The following is a 9,875-nucleotide window of genomic DNA, read 5'->3' as shown; positions in this document are numbered from 1 at the left end:
TTTAGCCAACATTGGCTATGAGAGGGAGTGCCTCAGACAGCCTACGCTGGATCCGCGCCGCGCTCACGCACGCGCACATGGTGTGTGTGTGTGTGTGTGTGTGTGTGTGTGTGTGTGTGTGTGTGTGTGTGTGTTGTGGTGCACTCAGAGACAAGCAACGTGGGAGCTGCTAAGCTCGGAATACCCACAGGACAACAGGCGATGTCAGCAAGCGTAAAGGAGGGATGTAACACCAGGAGTCAGAACGCACAGGAAGCAACCCTTGCTCTGTGGTGAGCGCCCACGCTTGTCCTGAGCCGGTTTCCCTTCTGCATCCACCAAGTGCGCTCTGACTACAAATCCAGGACAGGTGGATCCCTACAGCAAAGCTTCTTGTATCTCATTGCTCTAACTAGATAAACGGTAAGGCTGGGCTAGGGAGAATGTCTGAATTTTGATGATCAAAAAGATCAGGGTTGAAACCTCTTCAATCTCTGTCCTACGGAGTGAAAGATGAAACAGCCCAAAGGGGCTGAAACATGGGCATGGCAGGCAGGAGCGGGTGCACCTTTTGCTGATGACCCACACCCTCCTCCGTTTCCCAGCGCCCTCTAGGCAGAGAGTCTTTTTCCAAGCGAGCGACCTTCTGGACTCCTGACGCAACAAGCTGACTCTAGGAGGAGGCTGGTAGGAATCCCTAATTCGGCAAGTGTGACGTTAAGATGTACACGTGACTTCCCAGACACGCGTACGCACTCACGCAGGAACCAGGGCAGCATCAGCCCGCCACCTTCTTCCGGGAAAGAAACAGCAGCTTTCCTAGAAAAGACACTAGGGCGTCCCCATAGGTCCATTCTGGAAGCCCTGAGGCCACTCAAGTCCCATCAGCATTCCCAAGGGAACACGGCCTTGAAGACTTTTGCAGGGAGGCCTGAGCGGAGACAATTGCGGACATCCCAGGAAGGAGACCTGCACCCGCCCTGCATTGCGAGCACTCTGCCACCAAGACTGCCAATCAGAGCGCCAGCCAATGTGAGCTGCGGACGGTTGTCATGGGAACAGGATCAGACAGTCTCTTAGGGTTTGAGTCTGCCTGTGCCTAGCCCCTGGGATCTCATCGCCCAACAACTTACATTGTTGCCACACCAACCCCAGTAGAATCTGTGTGACAAGTTCCACAAACTGAGGCTAAAGCTTCAAAAGAAGGAGGCTTCCTGGAACCAGTTGTGGAATTCTTGGCCGGAGCAAAATATTGAGCCGTAGTTCTCATGGCAATTTATCTGTTTTATCTTCTTCTATTCCTTTCTTATTTACAAGATGCTCCTGATAGCCTAGGATGAGATTTTAATCGAGAAACTGGATAAGAAACCATCCCTTGAGATGGGGTCACTAGCCATGACCTTATCTCCCAGAAAACATAAATCATTTACAAAATTACAAAATAGTATTATGATAGATTCAAAACTTTCCCAACAACAAAATTTCACGTGGCTACGTGTGTGTTGTCAGAAGTGGGCTTTGGTATATGGTAAAGAAAGACTTAAATAAAAAAGAATTAAAATAGAATTTAAAATTCACACCTTGAAGATTCACAAAAAAAAAAAAAATCAGGTACTAGATGTTAAATAATAACTGACCATAAAATGTATTAACCCGCTCTTGGAAATATGCCATTAGCCTCGGATGATTTTGTGCTTTGCTGTGCCAAATAACAATGATGTTATCTGTCCAATCCGTGATTGCCCCACTAAACACATCTTCTAAGAGTTGTAATACTTATTTCATTATGCATAAAAATCCTTGCTTGAGAGCTAAAAAATACACTCAGATTCAAACTGCCTCTGTGTATGTTTCTGTTGGTCGCCGCCAAATCCTTACCCATCTAGCCTTCGAAGACCCTCGTTCCGGGGACCCCCATATCTGGCTGGGGTGGCCCATGGCACAGTGTGTTTTGCAACCACAGCCCAGGAGGGTTGAGACCTGATGCTCAGAAAGATGAGAGCTTTGCCCCGCCCACGCCTAGAGCAAGCATCTCAGACCCGTGCTATCGCCTCACCTGCACCTTCCTCCCTGGTCCTACTAAGTGACCTTGAGGTCAAAGGAGATGGGTCTGCCGTGTGCTCTTCAGCACTTGTTAGGAGTGAACAGTATACTTGGTCCCCTGTCCAGGTGACACCAGTTGAACCCCCTCCTTGTGCCTGACTGGGCGCTGTTACTGGGCCCTTCGTTGAGAGCGTGCACCCTTGCACCCACTGGGCTTGGAAGAGGGAAGATGAAGCCCGAGCAGGCTTTCCCTGACTCTTCTGAGGCGCTCAGCAAGTGTCGCTTCAGAGCGTTGAGTGCACCTGGCTTGAAGTCAGCCCTCTCCTTGTGATGTATGAGTATTTTTTGTACAGGTCAGTGTTTGCTCTCCCCGCAGCTCAGGTCAAGGGGAACCCATAAGCGGGAGCCACAGTGGCAAGAGCTTGAAGCATCTGGTCACAGGGCACCCACAGTCATGAAACAGGAGGAGGAATATTTGGTGGTGTTCTCCGTCTAATACAGTCCAAGATCCTCTGCCTAGGGAATGGTCTCGCCCACAATGAAGGCGTGGGCTCTGCTCACTTCACTGAGCACCATCAAGAGTGCCCCACAGGTGTACGCAGAGACCCATCTCCCAGGTGATTCTAGAGTCCGGGAGCTGATAAGCTTTCTCTTGGTTCCTGACCTTACCTTTCTCTTGCTCCTCTCCTCTCCCACCCACTTCCCAGCATAGCCCGAGCGCTATGCTGTCTGTGCCTTTCCCAAAAGACAGCAGGTCCCTATCAGAGGCACAGCCAGTGGGCTCTGAGCGGGAGTTCCAAAAGGATCACAGACCTTCCAGCAGCCCTCGCCTCCTGAAAGTACCAGAGCCCCTCGCCCATGTCCCACGCTCGTGCTAAAGCCTTAACTTCTGAGCCTTTGGCAGCCACTTGAGAGCTGAACTCTAACATGGATACATTTACATCAGAAAGGCAAGAGTGCTCTGATTAAAATAGAAGAGAGGACAGCAGCCTGGAGAACATAACATTTGAGCATGATAAGGTGTTTGTCCAGCATGACTCACCCAACCTATCTACCACACCACCACTGGTCCATCTTCCCCAGAATCCACAATCACTGCGGGTCTCCTTTCCCATCTCATCCACTCCAGATGTTTGCAACAGTTACAGTTCAGCTGTGCACTAAACAGGGCTGGGGAGGCTCCAAAGATAGTCACAGCACATGGCTTCAGCTGCTGAGAACGACGTGTCAGAGTTCTGAAAGCAGGGGGGGGGGTGCTTTATAGCGTGTGTCCACAGATCCGTCCTGGGGCCTCGCCTCTCTATATAAGGCTGTGCAGCTGAGAACACATTTGAGCCTACAGAGTCATCGGCAGGATTTGACATTGCTATCTTTAGAAGCAGCACGAGCCGTTTGGATCCACCTGTGGTTATCTTTTGGCAGGGCCCTGGCCTTATAAAGACACACATGGCCATGCCACTCAGACCAAAGGAATTCAGACGCATCGCCTCAGAGCTCTGAAAATAATACTCCCCATTTAGGGACTGCAGGGTAGGGGTGCTCAGAGCTCAGCTCCACTTGTTAAGATGCTGCACAAGAAAATCAAGGAGTTACGTATGGTAACAAATGCAGATTCCCTACATTCCTCCACTCTGAAATCTTCGTCAGAAGAGGCTGGAATTCTGTGCTTCACGGGCTTCTGCAGCTGTGGGTACTGGTGCCCACAGAACATACTTTCAGACCCCCAAACATTAGTGTCTGAAGATACTGCCTCCCGAAGCTGAGTGGACGTCGGGCCAATGTACAAGCCAGTCGTCTGAAGGCTAGAAGGCAGCACTCTTAACTGCTGAACCATGGGATGCTTGGGAGGCAAGGAGTTAAGTCAGGTCAGGTCAGCCTTCCTTGTAGACTCCATGTGTCCATCGTTATTTTAGCTCTTATTTCCAACAAAAGTCCCTGGACCTAGCCGGGCAGTGGTGGCGCACGCCTGTAATCCCAGCACTTGGGAGGTGAGACAGGTGGATTTCTGAGGTCGAGGCTAGCCTGGTCTACAGAGTGAGTTCCAGGACAGCCAGGACTGCACAGAGAAACTCTGTCTCAAAAAACCAAAAAGAAAAAGAAAAAAGAAAAAAAAAGTCCCTGGACCAGACAGCTGTCACACCAGCTGTGACTCAGGTCAGAGCATCACTCAACCCTCATCAGAGAATCTCCCTCTTGCAGCAGATGGTGACAAAATACCCCTGGGCAATGTGCAGAGGGTGAGAGACCTCCCTAACGCACTCTGCCCTAACTGGGATATCTTCATCGGACCCCTTCCTCAAAACCCAGAAATCTACCAGAAGAAAAGACAGAATTACTGTAAGAGTGAGAGGCTGACTCCCAGGAACCAGCACGGGTGAACTCAGACAATACAGCTCCTGGAAGCCCTGCACTGAGTCAGGCCAGACCAGGTCCCAGCACTAAGAGGGGAAGTGAACCGAAAGCCCCGCCCCTGACCAAGAAGTTATTGCAAGTGAGAGGTCCTCAAAGGAGTGACACTGGCCACATCAACAACACTCCAGGGCAGGCCCTGTGCCTAGGAGTACTTGGTCAACACAAAACAGACCTCCATGTTTTGTGGGTTTAGTTTCGTTGTTTGGTGATTTGGGGTTTCTTTTCTTTTTATTGTTTTTACTTTTTTTTTTTGTATATTGTTTTACTTAGGTGGGGTTGTTTTTACAGGAAGAGAAAATGTACGGTTGGTTAGGTAGGGAGGTGGGAAGGATCTGGGAAATGTTGGGGGAGAGGAAAGAATATAATCAAAATATATTGTTATAAAATTTTTAATAATTGTTTTTAATTCCCTAGATCAGTGGTTCTCAACCTTCTCAATGCTACAACCCTGTAATATAGTCCCTTGCGTTGTGGAGACCCCCAATCATAAAGTTATTTTCATTGCTACTTTATAACTGCAGTTTTGCTACTGTTATGAATCGGGATGTAAATATCTGTTTTCTGATGGTCTTGGAGACCCCTATGAAAGGGTCATTCAACCCCAAAGGTGACCCACAGGTTGAGAACTGTGACCTAGATCAAATGTCCCTTTCTAGCAGGTATTTACAGCAAGACTAAAAGTGAGGGAAATATAGATTTCTATTGATAAAGTGACCATCCACCATTGCAGGGGGCTCCCCCACCATTGCAGGGGGGCTCCCCCACCATTGCAGGGGGGCTCCCCCACCATTGCAGGGGGCTCCCCCACCATTGCAGGGGGGCTCCCCCACCATTGCAGGGGGGCTCCCCCACCATTGCAGGGGGCTCCCCCACCATTGCAGGGGGGCTCCCCCACCTTCTCCCAGTCCTTGACGCCTAGACTCTTGGCCTCTCTGTCATCTGCAGGAAATGGAAAATAACTTTCCCAGCCCCATATGTGTCCTTGAGTTTATGGCTTACAGCAGCAGCACCCTCTGTCCCTAACAGGAATGCTCCTTCTCTCTGGTCCCCCAGACTCTGATGTGTCCCTTTAAGCACATACCCAGCGGGCACCTGCATGCCTGACAGAAGAAAGAGCAGATTACATGTCTGTGCCGGGCAGCCCTCTGGAAGATGGTCTGTGCCCAGTACAGCAGAAACTGGAAAGCTAGCTCCTTGGCTCTGTATCCCACAAAACGTTAAGCCAAAAACTTAGGTGGGACTCCCACCTTAGACTTCCAGAGCCCTGCATTTGACAAACACCTTCCTAATTCTTCATAATTGGTTCTCAACCACAGGACAGGACCACAGCCCAGGGCATCAGACCAGGATGACTTTTTTTTTTCCATAACAAAAAGGCAGAGTCATGACATGACATGGAGTTTGTTTGCGACTGTGAATTAATGTGTCAGTGGCAACACAGACCTGTGCAATGTTAAATCCCATTAGACACTCAGCAGAGCCTAATTCCTGTAAAAAGTCAGGATCCACTCACGGAGCCTGCCCTGCAGAATCTGGGGTGTGTGGTTGCCGTAGTAATTGATGCCTTCAAGAACAAACCCATGCTTGGCTAATTACAGCTTTCTATTTTTAAACTCATCTCTGCTCTTCTCCCCCAACCCAACATTTCTCCAGGATACCAGCAGTAAAATACTATTACTGCTAACAGCACAGCCTGTGCTGGCTCAGAATAACTTGTTTGCAGCCTACCCCAGCACACAAAGACTCGGTGGGTGCCTTTAAAGGATCCCCCCCCTCCCAAAGCTTCACAAACGATGCAGAGTTCTGGAACTATGTCCCACTTGTGAGCTCCCAGGGTTAAGGGTAAGGCTTGCCCTGGTTGGCCTGTAGCCTCCCAGAGCCATGAATGACCCAGGCCATCTTGCTGTTTCATGATAGCTCTGGGGGGCCAGGTCATGAGATCTGTGTAAATCAGCTCTCGAGAGCTTGCTTGCTGCAGAGGTAGCCCACAGCCCAGGAAGAAGCTTCCAACATTGGGCTAAAGGCAGTCTCACCAACTCTGCCTGAAGGCTATTCTTCCCTGCACAGGAATGAGTGGGACTAACAGACAACCTCTCCAATGAGAACTGCTCTCTGTGACAGGCAAGTCCAGCATCGTCATTCACAGGCTTCCTGACCTCAGGATTTAAGTAGCAGAATCATCCTCTCTAACAGTTCTGGAGTCTGTCTTTGACATTATCAGCAGGGGTGTGCCCTCAAAGGCACCAGACCCACCTTCCAGACCAGGTCATTGCCAAGTTTTAGTTACAGGATTGGAGCCACACCCCGATGTCTTTCTCCTCTCTACACACTCTTCCCGGCAGGTCTAGTCTAGCCACCAAGCATACTGGATTAGGACCCTCCCTACCCTGTTACTGCCTATGCAAGTAGTCTCACTATGGGCCATTTGTTCTGCCTCACGTTGCATATAGTATACCTTGTGTGTCACCAGTGTGTCTCAGGATCTATTATGCAAGGTGTCTTGAAAGGGCCCAAAGGAGTCGGAGTAGGTGACCATCAAGGCTCCATGCCCATGAGATTGCAATACCATGAAGTTCAAGCAGTCCCACTGAGCCCCTCACACTGAGCACAGGCCAAATGTGGCCCGGGGAACGTTCACAATCTTCCTTTTTTCTTTCTACCTAAGGTATGCAGAGGGAAAGCAGAGAAACTCAGGCTCAAAGCCTTCTTCTAAGATGCCAGGAAGCTTTTGTTTACATGAGAGATGGCACTCAATCTTTGCCATATTGAAACTGAGAAAACTGTTTAAATTTAAAAAGAAAATCAGTGCCCATATACATGACACTCTTATGGGGGAAAAAAAAACCCACATTTTCTAGAATAAGAGCTTCACACTTGGCATTATGTGTCATTCTAGAGTCTTGCTCCCGTGGCCGGTCTGTGCCTCTGTCACAAGTCATGGAGTCCTTGAAAAATGTTCAGGAGGGAAGAAAGTTGAACAGCCTTAGGGCTGTTATGAATAAAGCCTTCTGACACCACAGGTACCTTAAAAGCAGCTTAGGAACCCCAGGAGTCCCTGATATCATGGCCACAGACTCAACCGTATGTCCTTAGACAGGGGTTAGACCAACTTCAGGGCCACAGCAGGAACGGCAATGCTTAGAGGGATCGTGGGCACATACTTGTCACAGGAGGGCAGAGTACACCATGAGAGGACACTAATCAGAGCCTACCCTAGTCAGAGAGAAGCTAATGGCTCAGAAGTTAGGGGAAGTCCTCAAACCTGAGCAGGAAGAAGAAGTCAAAGTTAGGGGCATTGAACCCTCAACCGCCTGACTTCAGTTTACATGGAAAGCCCCCCATGGTGGCAGGTCCCCATAACCCCAGGACTAGGGAACAGGAGGTAGACAACGGGATCACTGACGCTCACTGGCCAGGGAGTCTAGCCAAATTGCTAGGCTCTCGGTTCAGGAAGAGGCTTTGTCCTAAACGGCGGCGAAGTAGAGAGTGACGAGAGGAGATAAGACTGCTCTTGCATAAGACCCGACTCAGTTCCCAGCACCCACATCAGAGGGCTCACAACCGAGGTGGAACCTTCTGGTTTTTTTGGAAAGCCAGTTATGTCAAATGAGGTTTTGCTGGGGCACACAGATGATGGGATGCTTTGCTAAAGTGGACACGTGGAAGGTTTTCCTGAAGCAGACCCAGGTGAAAGGACACTTGATGGTGTAAATATGTCCCCACAGGCAGTGGGAGCTTGGAGCCTTGGTTAGCTTTGGTCCACCTGGATATTCTTCTTGGCTAATGACAGGTATGTATTGGTTTGCCAACATGTATGTATACACGTATGTATCAATTTGCTGACAGGTATGTATCAGTTCGCTTTACACTGCATTGCTGAGCTTCACTCATGGTGATGCCATAGTGAGAAACTCACCAAAGAACTTTGCATGAGGTTCCCGCAGCGTCTTGCCACTTCTGTGGCCTCTGGCCGGTTGGCAAGCCTTATGGTTTCTTCTGGATTGAGCTGCCCTTGCTGGTTCGTGTGTGGTGCCTGCCCAGAGGCCTGGACTGCAGCTACTGATATCCTGACAACGAAGACTGGATTCTCCCACAAGGAACTATTTCTCAGCAGGTCCACTTCCCCCGTGTCCTAATAACTTTTCCTTTCCACTTCCTCTGGTGGGTGGTAGGCTAGAGGGGAGGTTGAACACTTGTTAAAGTAGGTTGGAAAAAATATATGCTTACACACAACTGCCTGTAACTCCAGCTCCAGGATCTCCAGCGCCCTCTCATGGCCCCCAGGAACACTGCACTCACATGCATATACCTACACACAGACACATAATACAAATTTACATCAAAATTTGAAACACTTAAAAAGTGAGTAGAGAGAAACACAGAAACAAGAAAACCCCTTATAATTTTTCAGTTCTGTCCTTTCTATGTCAGTCCCAAAATTCTTGGCAGGAAGAAATGGTCGGCTTTTTAGCAGGTGCTAAGAGGAAGTGGGCATCAACACAGCCTCTAGTCCCAACACAAGACCCTCCTGTGGCAACACGAAGGCTCTTGCTTCCAGCCCTCACTCGGCCTCTGACCCACTGCCTTTTCCCCCCTCTTCCTCCCAGTGACTTCAGGGTACCTGGATCAGCTTCTCAGAGCATGAAAGGAAGAAAGCAGGGAAGCTCTGGCTGGGAAAGACCAGACCAACACTATTACACTCTTCTGGGGGAGAGTGTGTTACGCCTGGGAATTTTATCAAAAAAGCAATGGACATTCTTAGAGTCTACTTTTAACTTTTAATTCTATATAAAATGCTTGTGTTAGGAGTGTTTTAATAAAGGAGGGCTAATCTGAAACTGCCAGTCCTATTTATTATGTGAAGAGGGTTCATTTCTTCACATCTATTTGTGGGGTGTGTGTGTGTGTGTGTGTGTGTGTGTGTGTGTGTGTGTGTGTGTGTCACAGTGCATGTGTGGAAGTCAGAGGACAAGCAGAAGGAGTCCATTTTGTTCTTCCGTGTGTATCCCGGGAACTCAGGTCTTCAGGTTTGTAACAAGCACCTTACCTTACCCATTGCACGATCTAGCCGGTCCTTGGGTAGGTTCATCTTTAAGAAAGGGTTGGTAAGTAAGTCATCTTAAGTTTTCATAAGTCATTTACAAATTATTTTAAAATGTAAAGAATAAGAGGAGCCAGGGCTGTGGCTCAAGACCAGCCCAGGCTAGAAGCCATGTATAAAAAAGAGGGAAGAGGAGCCAAATAAGGGAGGGACCCTGCCAGGGACACTTGTTACCCAAGTTATGCGTAGATGAAGGAGGCTCAAATACTCATAAATAGCTAGAATTTGAGATAAAATGTGTAAAACAGATAATTAGTTCCAGATGCTAGAAAACACTAAAATATGATGGTCACAAATGAAACAAAAATTACAGACTTTCAAGTCCCCAAGACAATCTGTC

General features: G+C 48.7%; 1 long non-coding RNA gene across 1 annotated transcript; it reads left to right on the top strand.

Annotated features, from left to right (window-relative positions):
- Gm41507 lies at positions 1-1,817 on the top strand. The gene is made up of 2 exons (XR_876285.2): positions 1-402; positions 585-1,817. It is a non-coding gene; the product is annotated as a predicted gene, 41507 (long non-coding RNA).
- The last annotated feature ends 8,058 nt before the right edge of the window (positions 1,818-9,875 follow it).

This window comes from Mus musculus, chromosome 16 (assembly GCF_000001635.26).
Source record: "Mus musculus strain C57BL/6J chromosome 16, GRCm38.p6 C57BL/6J".
Classification (NCBI taxonomy): domain Eukaryota; kingdom Metazoa; phylum Chordata; class Mammalia; order Rodentia; family Muridae; genus Mus; species Mus musculus.
Note: the sequence above shows the minus strand (reverse complement) of the source record. Positions and strands in the feature narration are given on the sequence as shown.